Source organism: Syngnathoides biaculeatus, chromosome 11 (assembly GCF_019802595.1).
Source record: "Syngnathoides biaculeatus isolate LvHL_M chromosome 11, ASM1980259v1, whole genome shotgun sequence".
Lineage (NCBI taxonomy): Eukaryota > Metazoa > Chordata > Actinopteri > Syngnathiformes > Syngnathidae > Syngnathoides > Syngnathoides biaculeatus.
In genome coordinates, this window is record NC_084650.1 from 12,484,304 (window position 1) to 12,505,851 (window position 21,548).

The 21,548-nt window shown below is 44.0% G+C and overlaps 1 protein-coding gene across 1 annotated transcript in view; it reads left to right on the forward strand.

The window, feature by feature from the left end:
- zic6 (zic family member 6) overlaps positions 1-16,688 on the forward strand; it is a 96,803-nt gene extending 80,115 nt beyond the window's left edge. Inside the window, exon 5 of the transcript XR_009797181.1 lies at positions 16,513-16,688. The gene's annotated coding sequence lies outside the window, so the exon portion shown is untranslated. The remainder of the gene's footprint in view (positions 1-16,512) is intronic.
- The last annotated feature ends 4,860 nt before the right edge of the window (positions 16,689-21,548 follow it).

Consider the following 21,548-nt stretch of genomic DNA (forward strand, 5'->3'; position numbering starts at 1 on the left):
CGGGATTGAAACCCTGTCCTCAGAACTGTGAGGCCAACGCGCCGCTTGATTGTCAAAAATCCACTCCAAATACGTATCATGTGATTGCAAACAAAACGCTGAATATCTAAACGGTCAAAGCGACACACTTGATTCCGCCTCGACGAGCTCCCCGCGCGTTCCTCGTTTCAAACTGAGAGCGTTTCCCAGCGGCGCGGTCGTTGCATCACGTCTTCGGAGTGACGCTGATGCGGCGTTCGCCTGTCCTTCTGCCTCGTAAGCCGTGCTTAGGGGGATAACATTTCCAAGTAGTAATTCCACGTCTTTAATAATGCTTTCCAAGTCACCCGAGACATAAATAAACGCTCCGTTTTCTCGCTGCGTGAAAACAAGCGAGGAGAGATATCTTAAGGCTATTGAATGTTATCTTGCGCCACTGCTCCGCTCGCCTTTCATCCAAAGCGGCGCCAGAGATTAAACAAATTGAAGTGCTACACACTGTTTTGCTGTAATTTACGGTAATTGATGTTTCCGTTTGGTGCGGCGGTCCCGCCGAAGCAACTCGTCGGAGTTTGCGGGAAGACGTGCGGCCCGGTGGGGTGTATCGACTCAACCCCCGTTTTGCCGCTCCCCATTGTTTGGCTAATCTACTCTCGAACGTCCTCGGCAAAGCACCGGCACGGCGTCGTTTTCTCCCACGCTGGGCCAACTACACGAAAACAAGTTTGTCCCTTAGTTGGAATTAGCAGGTCGTCCGAAATAATCCCGTGTGCTCGTCTTGCGACCGTAAATGCTTGTCGAGGATAGAATTTCTTTTTTTTTTTTTTGCACTGAGGCCAAGTCGAAACGATCTTAGGTCCAAAACGGAATTCTTAACTGTGTGACATCAGAAACCAGAAGAAAACAAAACGCTATGAATAATGAAGGAGAAGCTACATCAAAGAGTGATTGTTTTTTGGAGGGGTGGGGGGGGGGGATATTGGAGCAAAACTAAACACGACAAATATATTGTGGAAAATAAAGCTTTCTGTATTTTGACACATTTAATGTCAGGCGGTACAGCTGGTAAAGCGTTGGCCTCACACTTCTGAGGACCCGGGTTCGATTCTGGACCCGCCTGTGTGGAGTTTGCATGTTCTCCCTGTGCCTGCGGGGGTTTCCTCCCACATCCCAAAAACATGCAACATTAATTGGACACTCTAAATTGCCCCTAGGTTGAGATTGCAAGTGTTGCTGTTCGTCTCTATGTATGTGCCCTGTGATTGGCTGGCGACCAGTTCAGGGTGTACCCCGCCGACAGATGGGATATGGTCCAGCACCCCCCGCGACCCTTGTGAGGACAAGCGGCTAAGAAAATGAAGGGATTTCTTTCTTTGGCTCAAGAGAAGTCGACCCTACTACCTATAAAGAGTGCGCATAACTCATGTTTCAAAGTGAAGGCTCACCATAAAATATTAACATTAGCCAAAAATTTCCTCGCTGAGGAAACTTTCATATTTTGCTGTTTGTGCACACCTTATCTGCTTGCTGTTAATTTATAACAAGCTGTCGGATCTTGACAAATGTGCGTTTCTCACATCGTAACGTCTATTGACTGCAAGCATTGTGAAGTTCAATGGAAAATCGCACATCCCCCCCCCCCCCCCCAAAGGTGATTTATGAAATTATGGTGATTTGAGCTCAGAAAGCAACACTTGGCCGCGCAATAAACCGAAGTTTATAATGCAGCAAGCATAGTCGAAACAGAATCTTTCGCTGTCAGGCAAGGTTCTGAGGGTTCCCCTTTTACTTCACACCTTCAAGAACTTTTCTTTTCCAAATGGGTTCTTCTGGGAAAGAACGAGGGAAGGGGGGTGGGAGTCTCTTGAAGACATTCTCATTTTTCCCCTTCCCCAAAACCCATCGCGATCCTTTTTTGCATATTTATTTATAGCGTGTTTATGATTCCCGGCAATCGTGTACAACAGAATATTTTTGCCGTTTCCCCCGCGCTACTTCCCGCTATTTTACCGCGTTGCCGAGGTTCTAAGAAGATAAGACGAGTTCACGCGCAAAAGCCGCCGAGCAGCCTTTTCCGACATGAATGGAGCCACGCCTACTAACAAACTGCCACTCACGGCGGCGTTCGACGTCGCGTTTCCCAAACCTGCAAAAGCAAACAACTCCTATGTAAAGCAGCGTACTATAATGAATTTCAAATTTTCTGGAAAAAAAAAAAAAAAAAAAAGTGAACGTAAAATACCGGAACCTTCAAATGACTAGTGAGATTGTTCATTGTTGTCAGTGAAAATAAGCAAGTGAAAATCACGGTTTATACCGGAAAAAAGTATTGTTAATAATAACCTTGCCGCATTTTATTTCATTTAAAAAAAATGAAAATTCTGCTCTAAAATGCTGTGGGCGTGTCTGCTGAATGAGCTAAAATCACAGCTCAGTTAACCGTAATCAAATATCTCTATTATGATGTGCAAATTTTTTTAACCCTCCTGGCACTTCCACCTTTCTCACCTTGATGTGCGCACACTCATTGCCAACATTGAGGCACTCTAAATGGAAGACGTTTGAAGGGAAGACGCTAGCTAGCTAATTCTGTGTCGCTACTGGCCCGGATAATCGCTAATGCAAATGGAACCGCGCAGTTCTGACGAGGGGGGTAAGGGTCGACTCGTTGGGCCCCGTTTTAGCCACGCCCGAAAAATCCAAGAAAACTGAAAAGGTGGAAAATGCTTCTCTGTCTTTGCATGTTTTCAGCAATTATCAAGAAATCTCCAATTTCATTTTAGACGCTCTTTACAGAAATTAAAATAGAAATCAGACTCCTGTAAAGTTTTACTTTGAAGGTTACACTCTTGGAAAAGAGTTTATGAGGGCATAATTGATCTTAATCAGTCCTAATTAAAGGAACATTTACTCGATTTTTCACCTTGGGGTAATCCAATCTTTTGATATAGGTACATCATACACCATGCTGCAGTTCATCCATCCATCCATTTTTCACGACATCCTGCGAGATCCATTCCAACATTGACGTGACATAAATGCGAGAAGTGAATTCTCGGTGTTGCGGGCATCAGCGAAACGGACATCAATGAGCGCGTTTGAAATAAGCGTTTAACGCAACGCTCCGTGGGCTGTTGCTCCTACCAAACCGAATATGATAACACTTTACACCCGGGGGTGGGGTGGGGGGTGGGTGTTTGCGTTTCGCTCCGTGTTGCTGCCCGCGTCTGCAATGCGAGGCTGCGCAAAAATAATATTAGCAAATAAAGGGCAAATATATTTTCAGCATTTCTACCATTTGTCACCTCGAGGCCATTTGGGATCTCTTTTAATTCTTCTTCTCTTGAGATTAGCGATGAAATCAAGAGTTCAAAAGCAAAAGCCGTCAAGTGCGATTTTGACAGAAAGACGCCCATGCCTACTAGTAGTAGTCTAAAGGTGTTCAAAGCTGCATGTCCTAACACGATAAAACCAAACAATTGCAATGTTAAAAGTCAGAAAATCTTCTTCTTTTTCTTCTTTTCCTTTCGGCTTGTCCCGTTAGGGGTCGTCACAGCGTGTCATTTTTTTTTTCCATCTAAGCATATCTCGTGCATATGAAGGTTTATTTGCGGAAAACTCCGATCGCCTTATGCATTTTGATGCAGCCACTCTCATCTCCATTGAAGCCAATCATGAGCTAATCCATCATTATTATCGATCCATCCATTTTCTTAAACGCTTATCCTCACGAGGAAGTTTTGGAGGCTATCCCAGCTGTCAACGGGCAGGAGGCAGAGTACACCCTGAACTGGTCGCCAGCCAATCGCAGGGCACATAGAGACAAACAGCCGCACTCTAAATCACACCTATGGGCAATTCAGAGTTTCCAATTAATGTTGCATGTTTTTGGGATGTGGGAGGAAACCGCAGTGCCCGGAGAAAACCCACGCAGGCACGGGGAGAACATAAAAAGTCTACACAGGCGGGGCCGGGATTGAACCCGGGACCTCAGAACTTACTAGCTGAGCCACCGTGCTGCCCCATTGTTATTACTATTATTATTGGTTTTTTTTTCGTAGTTGACTCACCAAGTATGTGCACCTTTTTAATTAGTAACTTATTTTACACATAATTCGGCATCAAATTATTTGACGCAACAAAGAAAACGAGTAACATATTCGGTTTTAACGTTGAACTAGAAATAACATAAAAAAGTCATTTCTCTCAATACACAAATGCTTTTGTGTTTGAACTCTTCGTATAGGGTAGACGGAACGGCAGAAGCGAGTGTGGCTGTTTAGAGCAAGGCAGCTCGATACGTGTCAGTCTGTCTCCACGATCGCAACACTTTGAAGACGTAAACGTGTGTTTGTGCCATATAGATGTATCACCTTTTAACAATATGACATTTCGGTGGAGGGTAAAAAAAAAAAAAAAAAAAAAAGATAAAAACAAACAGTCATGGTATACAGATGGAGAGGGGGTGGGGTGATGGGGCGTCATTTGTCAGTGCTCTCATCGGGGTTCAAAAGTAATCTCGTCTTTGTCTAATTCAACACGTTTTATTTCTGGATCCGAGAAATCTGCTCGGCGGCCCTAACATTTCTTTTCCAACTGTCAGGGTGTCGCTTGTCAGGAGGGGGAAAAAGTGGATGCCCACCCCCAGTCCGTCTGTACGTTGTGAGGTTATTGCTGTAAACAGGCAAGGTGCGCATGTGCGCCAGGCTCACCCAGTCAACTTTGCCGTGCGACGTGCTTCTCTCGGAGAGCTTCTCCAACGGCAGACGACGGCGTGAATCCTTGTTTGTCCGCCATTTGCAGTCGAAACCATTGCCCCCCCCCCCCACCCACCCCCGACTATTTACCGTACCTCGTTAATCCTTACAACAACAACAAATGTAAATTCAGAGCTAAGCAAAAGCCCATCGCCGGTTTCTCTTTATTTCCATACCGCTAATAAAACCATACCCGTCGCTAGGGGCGGGCCACAGGGGGCCGCGTCCACCCGCAATGACGCTTTGCCCCCTCGACTTGAGACAAGGATCTCTAAACAAAAATCAACTTTTGAAAAGTGATTTTCATTTGATGTTCTTGAAAGTTGCCCTGATTTGGTGCCGGGCAGGCATGCGCGAAGAATACAGCCATGTTGGCCCCACAGACCTGCACGACCGTTTTTGTGTGGCATCGTGCAATCCTGTGACATTTCTATAATATATGTATGGATGATGAAATGAGTAGAGCGGCGCTCGACTCCCCGTACGGCAAGCGAGGAGGGACGCTTGACAGTGTCATTCATTGGCGCTAGTATCTGGCACGATTTGAGAGTGTAAAACGGTTGCAATATCTTCAACCGGCAAAAGAACGAGGTATTTTTTTCGAGGTATCGTCATACGCGTATAGATATCGAGGTCAATTTGGCACATCCAATATGGCTGCAACGTCGACATGTGATTTGGCACGTAAAGGCCGGGACTGTGTACATTTACTGTTAATGTTGGTGTCGCGCATTCGAGCTAACACCGTCACTGAGTGCGGCAGGGCTGCGTGAATAATATCATCAAAAATATGTAGCAAAGTACAGCCTGTAGGGTAATATTAATAATTGCCTTCCCGTGCATTTCATGTGCCGCCCCTTAAGACTGACATCTGGCGGCGGGTCTGAATAAAACATCATCGATGCGAATGAAAAACGAGGATTATTTATCAAAAAAAGGTCCTTCTCCTGCTTGAAAAAGAAAATCCAGAATTCCAAATGAATCATGTCTTGAACTCTTTGTCAGTCCCAAGCTGCTGCGATCCTAATTTCAGTTTTCATTCATATCATATAATAGTCAACGAGAGAAACGATAGAAAATGTTATTTTATTATTATTATTATTATTTTTTTTTTTAACTTAAATTGATCAGATAATAGAACTTTTCCCATTGGAGGATTTGTTACAGTTTGGGTCATCCAACTGAGAGCTGTAGCTCTTCTAATTTTAGTGACATAAACTAGTTTTTTAATGGTTTGAAACCAAAATGAGGAGGAAATAATAATTTTACCACCTTGACAAAAATACTCATTGTTAAACCAATGACCACAATCCAATCTTTTCTGTGCCTGATCCCTTAAAAATTGGTACTTATGTCCTGTTATATACAGGATATATATATATATAATATATATATCGAAGACAAAGAAGAGGAGGAAAGGATCCAGCGTCAGAGAAAAAGAGGAATGCACAGAGCCTACAACTGAGTGTAGGGACTTTGAATGTTGGGACTATGACAGGAAAAGCACAGGAGTTGGTTGACATGATGATTAGGAGAAAGGTTGATATTCTGTGCATCCAAGAGAGCAGGTGGAAAGGTAGTAAGGCTAGAAGTTTGGGAGCAGGGTTTAAATTATTCTACCACGGAGTAGATGGGAAGAGAAATGGAGTAGGGGTTATTTTAAAGGAACAGCTGGCTAAGAATGTCTTGGAGGTGAAAAGAGTATCAGATCGCGTGATGAGACTAAAATTTGAAATTGAGGGTGTTATGTATAATGTGGTTAGGGCTATGCACCACAGGTAGGATGTGACCTAGAGTTGAAAGAGAAATTCTGGAAGGAACTAGATGAAGTAGTTCTGAGCATCCCAGACAGCGAGAGAGTTGTGATTGGTGCGCAGATTGTAATGGACATATTGGTAAAGGAAACAGGGGCGATGAAGAAGTGATGGGTAAGTACGGCATCCAGGAAAGGAACTTTGAAGGGCAGATGGTGGTGGACTTTGCAAAAAGGATGGAGATGGCTGTAGTGAACACTTATTTCCAGAAGAGGAGGAACATATAGTGACCTACAAGAGCGGAGTAGAACCACGCAGGTAGATTATATTTTGTGCAGACGATGTAATCTGAAGGAGGTTACTGACTGTAAAGTAGTGGTAGGGGAGAGTGTAGCTCGACAGCATAGGATGGTAGTATGTAGGATGATTCTGGTGGTTGGTAGGAAGATTAAGAAGACAAAGGTAGAGCAGAGAACCATGTGGTGGAAGCTGAAAAAAGGAAGAATGTTGTGCAGCCTTCCGGAAAGAGGTGAGACAGGCTCTCGATGGACAACCGAAGCTCCGGAAGACTGGACGACGACAGCCAAGGTGATCAGAGAGACAGGCAGGAGAGTACTTGGTGTGTCATCTGGTCGGAAAGGGGAGAAGGAGACTTGGTGGTGGAACCCCAAAATACAGGGAGTCATACAAGGAAAGAGATTAGCGAAGAAGAAGTGGGATACTGAGAGGACTGAGGAGAGGCGAAAGGAGTACATCGAGATGCGACGTAGGGCAAAGGTAGAGGTGGCAAAGGCTAAACAAGAGGCATATGAAGACATGTACACCAGGTTGGACACGAAAGAAGGAGAAAAGGATCTCTACAGATTGGCCAGACAGAGGGATAGAGATGGGAAGGATGTGTGCAGCAGGTCAGGGTGATTAAGGATAGAGATGGAAATGTGTTGACTGGTGCCGGTAGTGTACTAAATAGATGGAAAGAATACTTTGAGAAGTTGATGAATGAAGAAAATGAGAGAGAAGGAAGAGTTGAAGAGGCAAGAGTGAAGGACCAGGAAGTGGAAATGATTACTAAGGGGGAAGTCAGAAAGGCACTACAAAGGATGAAAACTGGAAAGGCAGTTGGTCCTGATGACATACCGGTAGAGGTATGGAAGCAATTTGGAGAGATGGCTGTGGAGTTTTTGACCAACTTATTCAACAGAATACTAGCGGGCGAAAAGATGCCTGAAGAATGGAGGAAAAGTGTTCTAGTTCCCATTTTTAAGAACAAAGGGGATGTTCAGAGCTGTGGGAACTATAGAGGAATAAGTTGATGAGCCACACAATGAAGTTATGGGAAAGAGTAGTGGAGGCTAGACTCAGGACAGAAGTAAGTATCTGCGAGCAACAGTATGGTTTCATGCCTAGAAAGAGTACCACAGATGCATTATTTGCCTTGAGGATTGCTCGTGGAAAAGTACAGAGAAGGTCAGAAGGAGCTACATTGAGTCTTTGTGGATCTAGAGAAAGCCTATGACAGAGTACCAAGAGAGGAACTGTGGTACTGCATGCGTAAGTCTGGTGTGGCAGAGAAGTATGTTAAAATAGTACAGGACATGTATGATGGCAGCAGAACAATGGTGAGGTGTGCCTTAGGTGTGACAGAGGAATTAAGGTGGAGGTGGGACTGCATCAGGGATCAGCTCTGAGCCCCTTCCTGTTTGCAGTGGTAATGGATAGGCTGACAGATGAGGTTAGACTGGAATCCCCTTGGACCGTGATGTTCGCAGATGATATTGTCATGTGCAGTGAAAGCAGGGAGCATGCAGAGGAACAATTGGAAAGATGGAGACATGCACTGGAAAGGAGAGGATTGAAGATTAGCCGAAGTAAAACAGAATATATGTGCGTGAATGAGAAAAGTGGAGGGGGAAGAGTGAGGCTCCAGGGAGAAGAGATGGCGAGGGTGGGCGACTTCAAATACTTGGGGTCAACAATACAGAGCAATGGAGAGTGTGGTCAGGAAGTGAAGAAACGGGTCCAAGCAGGTTGGAACAGCTGGCGAAAGGTGTCTGGTGTGTTATGTGACAGAAGAGTGTCTGCTCGGATGAAGGGCAAAGTTTACAAAACAGTGGTGAGGCCGGCCATGATGTACGGATTAGAGACGGGGGGGAAGCCAAGAACAAACAACAGGAAGCTGAACTGGAGGTGGCAGAAATGAAGATGTTGGAGGGTTCTCGCTCGAGTGAGCAGGTTGGATAGGATTAGAAATGAGCTCATTCGAGGGACAGCCAAAGCTGGATGTTTTGGAGACAAGATTCGAGAGAGCAGACTTCGATGGTTTGGACATGTTCAGAGGCGAGAGAGTGAGTATATTGGTAGAAGGATGCTGAGGATGGAGCTCCCAGGCAAAAGAGCGAGAGGAAGACCAAAGAGAAGGTTTATGGATGTGGTGAGGGAAGACATGAGGGCAGTTGGGGTTAGAGAGGAAGATGCAGGAGATAGGCTAAGATGGCAAAAGATGACACGCTGTGGCGACCCCTAACGGGACAAGCCGAAAGGAAAAGAAGAAGATATACAGGATATATATGCATATATATATATATATATATATATATATATATATATATATAATATATATATATATATATATATATATACTATAAAATATATATCTAACATTTATTGCCGGAATTGCAAATGTGGTAATTTCCTTTCATCACGTCTGTTCTCAGAAGAATTTAGGATGAGTTTCTGCAGAAAGAGACATTCGTGCTTGAAAAAGTGGAGTTCGGACGTCTTTATTTTTATACGTTCATACGTCGATTTTAGGATAGGATGTAATGTATGTTAGCTAACTCTATGTAGAAGAAGGGGAACTATGAGACCGGGGGATTTCTCAATAAGCGTCTGCTGCATACCCAGAGTTCCCCCGTTAGTAACGCATGCGCATTAATCACAAGGAGACTTTTCAGCACGGAGGAACGCTCAGACCGTCACACCGGTCTGAATGTGGATGATAGGCCGGCCTCGGGAAAATATTTGCGGCTTGAAAACTCCAACTCTCCTCCAACTTGTTGCTCAAGCGCATCTTTTGAAACGTATAAACGGGGGCAACATCTTCAAATGTTCGTTGCGTCTGATGCTGGGGAGAAAAAAAAAATCTGTTCATATTGTCTGTTTCTAAGAAGGAATTAGTATCTTTAAAAAAAAATGTAGTTGCTGCAGTGGTTGAGAAAGTTGCTCCGTGTAATAACCAAATAATTAACCTGGCAACACTAACTATTGTAAATTAGTGCCGCTTTGTTGTTCTCGGAAGCAGTGCACAGCAGTCAGTGACCATGAATAAATGCTGAATTCAGTTGAATTTGGTTAAGGTTCTGCATATTTGCGGAGAAATGTTCAAAGAGTAAACATGCTGTGGCATTTAGGAGAGCACTCGTTAGATAGGTTTAAAAAAAAATAAAAAATATCCTGCCGTAACTTCGACAACCCCCGCTCTAACTTGACTATGTTTTTGGAGTCGAAATGGAAAGTCGATTTCCCCGCCCGGTCCTCCTGTTCCTCGTTTTTTTTTTGGTTTTCCCCCGGTGTGTGTTTGCCAGCAGCCCGGGCGGAGATGCTGTCAAGCTATTAGCGAGCCGCGGCGCCGATAATGAAAGCCGGGAGGTGGTCGGGCCTTGGGTGGCACACGCCGGAGGAAGTCCAGTTTACCATAATTACCTGCCGACGGTGGCGGGATGGGAAAGTTGCCTGGATTTCCTGCCAATGACGTATGTGCTGTCTTCATTTTCAATGGGATAAAAGTATATTTTTTGACCCTATATGCATTATGGATGGGTATGCATGCGTAGCTCTACTTTATTTCTGTGATCCTTAACCCTTACTGAGACGAAGTACATATTTTACATGAGAAAAAACAAAGTGGATAGTCCGATAAATTTTGCCACTTTTATCATCTGGGACCATATCGCTCTAAAGTGCCGTTGGGGTCCTTGTCATTTGAAAATGTAAAATCGTTGTGAAAATGTAGCAGAGTAATGAAACTCTGAGGTTGTACTTTAAACAAACATTTGCAAACTTACCAGTCCAATCGTAAATGTCTTGAAATTGATTTCCATCTTTTTGGAGCACTTTACCCCCCCCCCACACACACAGTTTTGCTGCCTACTATGTGTGCAGTAACTGTAAAAATGCTCCAGAATAATTTTCATTTGGCCCACAAATTATCTGCTCAAATGAGTCATTTTGATCGTGCATAATCCGTTTTGATAACCATATTGAACGTTTTTCACGTGTCCTTGAAATAGCTGTCAAACCCTGTCATTTACAGGCAAATGCCACTTTAAATACACTTGACGCTTTCATCTTGATTCAGCGGCTAGCTTGCTCTAAAATAAATATGAACAGTTCCGATTTTCGTCATGTGCAGCTGGATTTCTTCGATCTTAACTCTGCAATCTTGAAATTGGCGTGAAAACCTTTCCGGATTTGCGCTTGCTTACCGGTTGATGTTGTTCAGTGACTGTCCACCATTTGCTGATTAAATGCTAACATTAGCCAAAAATATCTGCCCTTCGCAGCAAACTCAGATTTTGTGGTTTGCACGTGTATTTTGTGCTTTCAATTAATTTATGTAAATTTTGCATTTCTGACAGCATAGCATCTACATAATACAATAAATCTCACATTTTTTGGGTCCAAATGGCGCGCTATGGTGATATTGACTCATCGGCCCGTCACTATATGTCGTAGGCATAGATAGATGAACAAATTCATGACTAGTCGTGAATAATATTCATAGTAATCAAGTGAAATTGGGTAATATTCCGTATCACATCTGCCGATCTCCCAAGTGGCTCCATTTCGGAATCGCTGCATTTGCGGCTCAGGTGGAGACTTTGAAGAGGTCAGATTTTGAAATGGCGCCGCACCCCAACCCGGCCCGCTCCCCCTCACTTCCCCCCGTAAATCCATTTTCCACACAACACATTTCAAATCAAAGCGGCGACGCCATAACACGCCTTAAGAAACATTAAGCCATAGTGTGCTACTTTCATGTGCGATAGCTTGGGCCCGTCTGCTTTGATGTGCTGACTTTTTTTTTTTAATGCTTTATTGATAACGCCACACCGACCCTGTTAACACCACCGCATCAGATTCTGCGGCTCCTTTTTTTTTTTATTTTATTTTTATTTTTTCTGCCTCTTCCGGAACTTCCGCCGTGCTCATGTAATCCCATGCAGCTTTTAGAATTGGCCCGTTTGTCTATAGGGAGGGAGGATTATTATAGGTATGAGCAGATAGAGGGGCTCAGGAGGAAGGGGAGGGGGGGGCTAAGGCCAATCAGAGGGCAGTGAGCGACGAGCGCTGCTTCGCCATTGGTTGCCGTGGAGATCAGACACGTCTTCATCTCCTCTGGCCGCCCTCCTCGCCAAGTGGCTGCCGTTTATTTCCTGTGAGGGGAGCTGAAAATCTTTCTAGTTTCTCTGTTGCGAGAAAAAACACAATTGCTGTTGAATATTTGCTCTGATTGTAGATATGATTATTTCAGAGCAATCCTAGCAATTTAGAAGCTTCCACATCATTCCTTTTTTTTTTTTTTTTTTGTTGTTTTGTGCATTCTTTTCTCTCAGTCTGGTATGTAGGAGTGTCAACGCTCTCTTTCGGTTGTGATGATTCCACAATTTCTGCAAAACACTTTCTCGAGTCACTCACTGGCAATCTGTGGTCGTATTTTGCGGAGGGACATAATGTATTCACTCAAGATTCCTCTCAAAATGGGCTCCGTTCCGTGAGAGTGATTGTTCCTCGTTCACATCTCCGAACGCACGACTATTTTACAGACTGCCAGGATGTGCGTCGCTAATGTATTTGACTTTCTTGCTCAAATCTGTTTTGTTGTGGGCCGCGTTGCTGAAGTGGGGGGGGTGGGGTCTTTCACTCCTCCCCTCCCATAATCCTCTGCGTCTACGTGATCTGCAGATCCGTCCGAGGCCGGAGGGTGGGCTTCAAAGGGCCTCCTGCCCACTCGCTCGCCGCCACCCGGTGTTGCGCCTCTTTGGACAAAGGTTGCGTTTGCAGTCCGCCGCCCTTCCCCGGGCAGGTTAAGGACACCCCGAGCGAATGTGACCCCCCCCCCCCCCCCCCCCGCTCCCCATCCACTCAAGCCAAGGTTGAACAATCTTGATTTGGAAAAAACTCAAAATGATTCACCAGAATTTTATTCATAAAATGACATCATTATTTCATGAAAATGTAATGGCCGTCACTCTCCTAAAAGCATGAATCCCCAAGTCATCTTTGAACATTTCTTAAACTATAAGAAAAGAAAAATAACAAAATTCAACAAAAAACTAATAATAATATTTTTTAACAAGCACATTAGTATTTTTTTTAATTGATATTTTGACAGTAGATTAATAATGACTTGGACGGTTATGCTATTTACGCTAAAAATAATTTTTTCAATTATTATTTTTACTAGTTCTAGTGTTAATAAGTCCACGATTATAAGACTACATAACCTTTTTATTTTCATTTAATATTCCAATTTGAAGAGAAATAGACCCTAATTACAATTGCCGGGGTTTGGTTGTAACATGTGACATTTTTAGGTTACATTTCCTTCAGTAATGTTTTGGATGACTTGTACTAGTATCAGAAGAGTTTTAACGCAACATTTTTACAACTTTTTTTTTTTTTAAATTTCCTAAAAAACACTGCATTTACTTCATTACACTGAAGTGCATTCAACAATGAAAACGTAATCTGGTGACCTCAGAGAAAGCAAAAACTACGTCATTGGGCTCATTTGTCTTCCTCAAAAAAGTCTCCATTTCAGCCTACAAGAACTCGACTTTGCCCTCACGCTGTTTCACAGGCGTCGACTTTCTCTCTCCAGGCCTTCCTTTACGCAAGACAATTTTCTTGTGGTTTAATTTGCCTTAATTCATGTTGTTTGTGTGTTTGGTTATTATTATTTAAGTGTTACTGTCAGCTAATATCTGAACTGATACATTCGTATTTTATTTAATTTTTAAAATTTGACATTCATAGTCTGATTGAAAAAGAATAATAGTATGTATAAAAATCAGACTTTACACACTAGTTACACAGTACCTGAGTATTTTTTTTTTTTTTTTTTACTTCTGCTGACTTATTCCTCCCCAAATATTTCAGTTTTTTTTTTTGGTTGAATTTTTAATCTTTGATTATTTGTCTTTGACTTGACATACTCTCATTTACATTACTTGTACTGCACAGAGTAGCTTGCCAGGATGTACCTGATGAAGTTTCCTGTGGGTTTAAATAAAATAACTTCTTGTTCTCTACTGGCACAACACACATTTTATCCCCCCGTCAAATCGTTTATGGGCTGCTCCAAAGAAAAAAGTCCATATTTATCAATTGCGTTATTATTTTTTTAAATTTAAATCTGTTTACCGAGCCCAGACATCCCCCACCCCCCTCCCCACCCCTCCACACTCCCTCCAGTATATTAGCAGATCTCAGTATGTCCGCTCCTCTTGTGAACAGGGATGAGAAGGAGCTGGAGGGAGAGGAAATAAAGGTCTGACGGGTTTTGGCAAGGCGAGCACGGAGGCTGAGACAGATGGCATGAAGTCTGCGGCACTCTGGCGTGGCTCGCCTGGTGCTAAAATCCTCCTCTCTCACATTCCAACAAATCCTACCAGGAGGCTGGGGAGTCTGTCACACCACTCCGATGGATCCTCACTGCCCCCAATCCCCCCATTTTTCCCTTTCCCCTTCCACCACCCCTCCCATCCTGGGACCTCATACTATTTTACCCCAACTTGTGTGTATACATTACCGCACGCAGAGATGGCGTTTCCTTGATGAGATCCGGCAGGGGTCGGAGATCAGCCGAGACTCGTGTGGACCCTCTAATGGGAAAAGGGAGAGCTTAGTTGCGCGCGATGACCTTTAGCATTATGGAAAAACTGGGACGACTCATGGAGGACACAATTCCATGTATATCAGTCTAAGAAAGGGAGGCGCAAGAAGCTTTTTTTTTTTTTTTTTTTTTTTTAAATCTCGACGCGAGCCTCCCCAGCCCGCTTGGACAATCTCAATCCTAACAAACCCGAGTCATTTTCCAAGACTCCCCGTGGGCCTCGAAAATCCAAAGTGGACAGTAAGTGTAACTGTGATTACACTTCATAGCACAAAACCAACAACTGGATCACGAGCTCTGCGTGACATCTCCAAATATCACACTTTTTTTTCCCCCTCCTTTTCTTCCAGCCTCAAAGTGCTTCTTCCAATAAGAACAATCTCATTTATTTTATACGCTGGTCTCTCCCTCTCCCTTTCCACGTGTCGCTCCCCACGCCGTCTTTCCGCTGCCCGCCTTCTGTTTGTTCTAATGAATGACTTTGGAAATGAGGTGCCGCTGCGAGGGGGTCGCATGGGGCCCCGGCATCGCATTACTGTTAATGATAATAAAAAGAACAATCTGTGCTAAAGCTTTGGGACGCAATCTTTTTCGCCTTTCCCTCTTCACTCCACATATGGAAGAAATATTTTTATCCGCTATGGTGCCGAATTGATGTTGACGCAATTAAAATGCACCATAAATACGACGTTGCTGTAGTTTTTCTCTTTTTTTGTTGTTGTTGTGTGTATGTGTACGAAAAGGCTGCTGTGATGAAAGCTTTGCAGCTGCGCGCCATCTGGGTTGCAAAGTACCCCACCGAGCATCGCATCGGGCGCACGGGAGAACACAGTGGAACAGCAGTACCCCGTAGTAACGTTTTAAGTGCATACCGACGACGTCGACGGAAGTTTTGTGACGTGTTGATGTGACTTTTGGACAGGCGTCATAAAGAGAAAGGGGTTACATTGATGTTTTAGCATGTTTAATAGCCTTGAGAGTGAGTGGAGGCTTCACACTGTTGCATAAATCTTTCTCCGGGCTTTATCCTGACATTGACAAGTAGATGATTAGCTGCGGAGATCCGCTGTTCTGGCCGTCCTTTCCTGCGTGGCAGGGCAACCCGGCGTCCCCGCCGTGGTCCCGCGGGACGGGCGAGGGTCACTTTGGACTGCTCGGGTCGGCGTCGAGGCTTCTGGCGGAGTCCGCTCCTTCCTGGCCCCCGGCCGAACTTGAGCTTCACTGATCGGGCGCCAGGCCGCCGTTAGCTGCCGCCAAAGTTAAAGGTCGGCTCAAGGCGATCTTGTTTGCTCATCCTGTAGAGAGAGTCGTTGGTGTTTTTACAGAGATTTTATTAGGTTACTGCAGTGTTTCTCAAACTTCATTGTGCCGAGGCGCATATTTTACACGTTTAGTAAAATCTCATTGCACACCACCAATGTAAAATGTCAAAAAAGCAGTCTATATATGCGAAATTAGCTTGAAATCTGGGCTTTCTTTTCTTTATTTGTTTGTCCTGTTTGGCTGTTCGGCCAAGCAGAATGGAAAAATCCGCATCCCATTTATGCCGTAACAGTTTTGCTGTGTCACAGTGGAGTTTTTGAGCTTCCTCTGTGTGTTTATTTTTCTTCTTCACATTATAATTGAAGTTTAATGAGGATCAGAGTCGAACAGAACAGAATTTCTAGCGGGGTGAGAGAAATTGGTAAATGTTAACAGAATGAGAGGCAAATCATTCCATATCTACAATGAAGAAATCTTAAATATGGATGTTGCTTGAGACTGTAGTGCTACACCATGGCGAGGAAGGGCAGGACAAGATAGGACAGGACAGGACAGGACAGGACAGAACAGGACAGGACAAGGACAAGGATAGAAGAAGAAGAATGGAGGACAAAGATTATGAGCCTGGTTATACAACAGGAATGTGATGGGACTGACTAAGAAAATCATGCAAGTCTAAGTGGGGGGGGGGGGATACATACAGCAAGCACTTCGAGTATACTTGAGTTATTTGTTGCAATCAGTAAGTAGTCCCACACCCAGTGAAAGAATCCCAGGCTTGTGTGCCTATGGACACGTCCGAGTGAATTCAAACCAGTGTGCATTCAAAACGACTGACAGAAATATTTTCTGTGTCCGCAAGGCCAATGCAAAGGACATCACCACATCATTGGAGAATTGAACTTCGACGAGGGGTCCACCCGAGAGCAACGCTGTGGGCAGGACCCCTCCGAGGCGCCCGACAACTGACCACTGGGTGGGTGGTGGCTGCATGGACACAACACCCCACACGGCCTGCCACCCCTCCCTGTACCCCCACTCCCAGGAGAACGCGAACCCCCCCTACAACCCACAGGGCCTGGGATGCGGTCAGGATACGACAATGTCCCTTATTTGCTGGGAAAGGTGGGCAGATAGGGGCACCTGAAAAAAGAACGATGAGGGTGGGAACCCAGGGAGCAGCCACGGGCCGTGAGAGCGGAGCCTCGTCGCCAAGCCGGGTGTCCACAGCCCCCAAAACCCCGAATCAGCCCCCCGGGAAGTCTTTGACACGACTCCTGCGGGTTAGGCCAATCGGGCCAGACAAGCACTGACGAAGAGGCCCACCGCATCCAGACCCCTAGTACCACCCCAGGTCCCCCCCTCTGACGGCACCCACGACCCGTCCCCGAGTGTGGGAGGTGCTTCCTTCGTTTCACAAATCTATTCCAACGTATGAATCGCAACAGGTGAATTGTATCTTCTTTCGTCCGTCCATCCATGACTGCTTTTTACCTCTTTTGAACTGTAACGCATACTTAAATGTGGAGTTTTATGTGGTTATCTTCTTGTGCCTCAATATGAAGATTGAATAGGAAAGATATCCGATGCAGCTTGCATATCTGACCACAAAACAAAGTCATCTAAAGTTCTGTCTTACCAGATGTAAGTTGTCGAAAGCAAAAACACGGAGGTTGTCAGCAGGCATGTACGCAGATGTCTTCGGGGGGAAGGGGCTCAAGTCCCCAAAAAAAGGGTACGCTGTGTCAGTGCCAGGGCACGTCCGATGTGAGGCCATTTGGTTGGCGTTGGGTGGGATGGCGTGTTCCGTAGACATGATTTTGGAATGCAGGAGGAAGAACTCTGGAATTCAAATCCAAAAACCTCAGAAATGTGAGGTAGGCGTGCTAACCATTTGTTCACAGTTTGTTTTCACTTTCTCGGTACTTTAGTGAATGACGTTCCTTGGCATGTTTGCATCCTGAGCAAATGAAAAATGGCTCCGTTCCGGTCTGGGAAACCCTTTCACCCCCCTGGCTAAACTCTTTGGGCCTTTTGCAGTTGATTTGTCCCCCGTGTCTTCATATGTCAAACTTCCTCCTGTCTTTGGTGTAAAGCACGTCGTAATTGTTCTATCTGTTGTTTTTTTTTTTTTTTATGAGTGATTTTACCATCCCCAGGCAGATTAAAAGCGCCATCCCGCTACTTTGCTCAGGAGGAAATTGCTTAATAAATGAGCAGGCTCCTGCTTTGCGCTGATGATGACAATTGCACCAAAATTGCTCACCTTGGGGATGCGGCGCCACATCGCGCTCATCACCGCCTCGCGTTGCCGCACAATAACGCGGCCAGGTTATATAAAAGGGGAGGGGGATGATTGTCTTCCCTGACAGGAAGTCGCACTTGACTGGCGTGGGGCGGGGGACGCTCGCCACCAAGAGGGTCACGCCACGCAGGGTCCATCAGTTGATTGTTTGGGCGCACGCGAAAGCGGCGAATCGGGGACGCCGCACATGGAGATGATTGTGTCTTTCCTCACTCGGGTTGATTTTTTTCTTCCCCCCCCCTTTTTTTTTTTTTTAATCCAGCCATGCAGACCTCATCCTGGGAAATTGAGCAATTTCTGATTGAAAACAGCGCTGGTAATTAGAGCACTTATTATTTGTAACCACTTGGCATTGCATTAGTATGCAAAGCTGGCATCAGCTTATCTTGGGGAAAACGTTTGTTTCCTTAATTGCCCTCTTAGGACAAAAGTGAAGGGGAGGGGAGGATGCTGCAGGAAGAATGGTGCGTTCGGGGGAACGCCGGGGTTAAACTGCAGTAATGGGCTGCGCACGCATGGGCACACACGCAGGCGCATAGGAGCAAACACACTTGCAAGGGTACAAAAGGCGCCCAACATTCCGCGCACGCCGGTCCAGACGCGACCGGAGTTAAAATTAGACCCGCGCAAACGACTGCTCAGCACTGTCGACTTTTAATGACCGCCGCCTCGCGCTTCAACTGAAGAATTCATCACCCACTGATGCAATACGTGGACTTTACAGAGCCTTGCCAAGCAAAAAACTATAAAAATAACATTTAAAAAATCCCCAAATCATGACCTTTCTTGCACTTCGAGAAACTTAAATATTACTCATATTCCCTCAAAAGCTCTTTCATTTGTTCGGCTAACAATTTTTTTTTTTCTGGGGGGAGAAGGGGGGGGTTATGTCCAACTTTTAAAAAATTATTATTACTTTTAATATATACTGTTCTACAGCTGTTACATTGATAACAGGAGTTCCAAGCTTTTGGTGACTGCTGGCAACTTAAACGTGTCCGTGGCGCTCAGTTCGCTTGTGCCGTGATCAAGTTCACCAAAATCGCGTCAGACCAGCCGTCCAGCCTGCAAGGGCGATTAGCCGTACTAGCTTGTATGAGTTCAGATGGACTTTCAGCCAGCAAATTGTCACTGCGCCAGGCTCGTGTCCAAGAACACACCCAGTTTGGCAGAGACTTTGGCATTCCGCAGTTGCGCGAAAATCTGAATCCGCCGCCTCAGAGGAACTGTATTTGTTTCGGTTTTAAAGTTTGTTTTCCATGCTAAAAACTTTCTATAAAACATTTCTAAAGAATTTCTAAAGAACTATAGAACTTTAGGACCCAAGTCGTAAAGGAATTCTATTGTTCTGTAGAAATTCTATACAAAATCACAGCTAAAGTTCTATAGAACAAGTTGTTCTGTACAAATTCTATAGAATTTCTATAGATTTTTTTTAACAGGGTTTGTTTAATTTTCTGTAATGTATAGTCAATTGAACATCAAAAGCAGCAATACTGTTTCTTAATCTGGATTCACTCTGCTTCTGTTTGCTCTTTATACTTATTTAGTCCATTTCTTAGCAAATGAGGAATCAGCATTTTTATTTATGTTTTTAATATCTGGAGTTTGACTTTCTGCTGTAATTCAGCAAAGCTCCTGAAGCCCAAGGCAGCAGGTCACCACTAGTACGTGCCCACGTGTGCACAGGAAGTGAATGACCTCTTGTCAATCACGTCTTTGATTTGCTCTTTTTTTTCCGGGTGCGGGTGGTTCCTTAAGAATCAAATTTTGATGTACAAGTTGGGTCCATTTTTTTGGTCTTCAAATATTAAATTATTAATGTGCCACTTTCAGGTGGTACTGACAGCTTGACTTCCTTTCAGCGCCATAGAAACGAGGATTTTGTCCACATTTCCATGATGTTTGCTTAGTTTGCTCCAGTTAAATGGAACATATTCAAATTCCAACCTGGAGCCCGATGAAGATGAAAACACACCCATGTGTTATCTCTGTTTTACACCCCCCCCCCCAATAAATTAAGATTTGGCTTTGAAACATGCAATTAGATATGTATTTTTATTTATTTCCCCACCACCACCCCGAGTGACTCAGGAGGCTCCTGTGCACTTTGAAGTAGTTTCGGAATTATTTTGACTCTCGCTGTATTTTTGGACAGGAGGGAGCAGCTCATCTCCGAGGACAGGTAGAAAAAGCACCCGGGGGGATATTGTATAATTCAAGCTTTTTAGTATATACAAAGAGAATTTTTTTAAACCCATCTGTGCATATAAAATATGAAACTAGTCTGCTTTGCGGCGCACACATTCAGTAACACTTTGGTGGAGGATGGCTGCTGTTCGCAAGCAAATACTTCGCAATCCTCTTTTCACACTTTGACAAAGGCAAAAAAAAAAAAAAAAAAAAAAACTTCTACAGTACTGTGGTGCTTTGTTTCCTTTTTTGGCTTGCGGAAGTTCCCATTAGAGACAATTAGCCCCCGGCCCGGTTTGTGACCCCGCTGAGGTGAGGGGGAGGCATGATTTTATTATTATTATTTTTTTTCTTCTTCCGTGCGTCTATCTTGTCGAAAAGACTTTAATAGGAAATGAGAAGTTGTGATGACCCGGTGACAACTTCTCCTGTTTGAAGAGATTATCCCAGCGTGTCGAAATGACGCGTTCAAAGTGCTCGCAATCACCAACTCTCATTTCAAATGCGCAATCAAAGTCGAGAGATAATGTGGAATTTGTTTCCCCCCCCCAAAAAAAAAAAAAAATATTTGTGGTCGCGTCCAAGGTTTAATGGGGCCGCATGTTTTGTTTTGCATAATTAAACGTGCACGGACCGGCCCGCAGGCATTTATGTGTTATTTATGCGAACGTTTCAATGATGATAACAACTGAACTTTGTATTCAAGTCTTAATGGAAGGAAACAACCCGTCACTTGAAATATTACACGCCCAATTATGAATGCTAATCATTTTGACTCCAATAATGGGAAGAAAAGCAGCTCATTTTTGTATTACAAACCACGATTCAATGAAATGGTTACTAGAATATAATAATAATAATATAATAATAATAATATAATAATAATAATAATTATAATGTTGACGAATCCACTTTAATACTCAAGGATGCGTTTGAGCTCAAACAACGGTCAGTTTTGCCTGGTTCGTATATTCATTTCAGGGTTTATTATATTTGTGTACAAGTACCAGTTCTGTACTTGTGAATACAAGTGGTTTCACGAATATGTATGTGTCAATCAACCATGAGCATTTTTTTTTTTTTGTTAAAGCACCCCCCCCCATCTCGTTGTATTGTGCAGGTGTGCCTAATAAAGTGTCCGATCCCGGCCCTTTGAAGGTATCTATCCATCCATCCATCCATCCATCCGTTTTTATTTTTTGGACCGCTGAGCCTGTTTTCACTAATAATGTTAATAGTAATTAAAAAAAAAGTTAAATCCAAACCGATATGTTATTGTGCCTGACTGAATGAAATATGTATCATTGTTTCACTTAAAAATTATGTACCTTGACGCCTATGTCGTACTTTTTTCCTCACTCGTTCGCGGGGGTATTGATTGTTCTATTCAATTATTTATT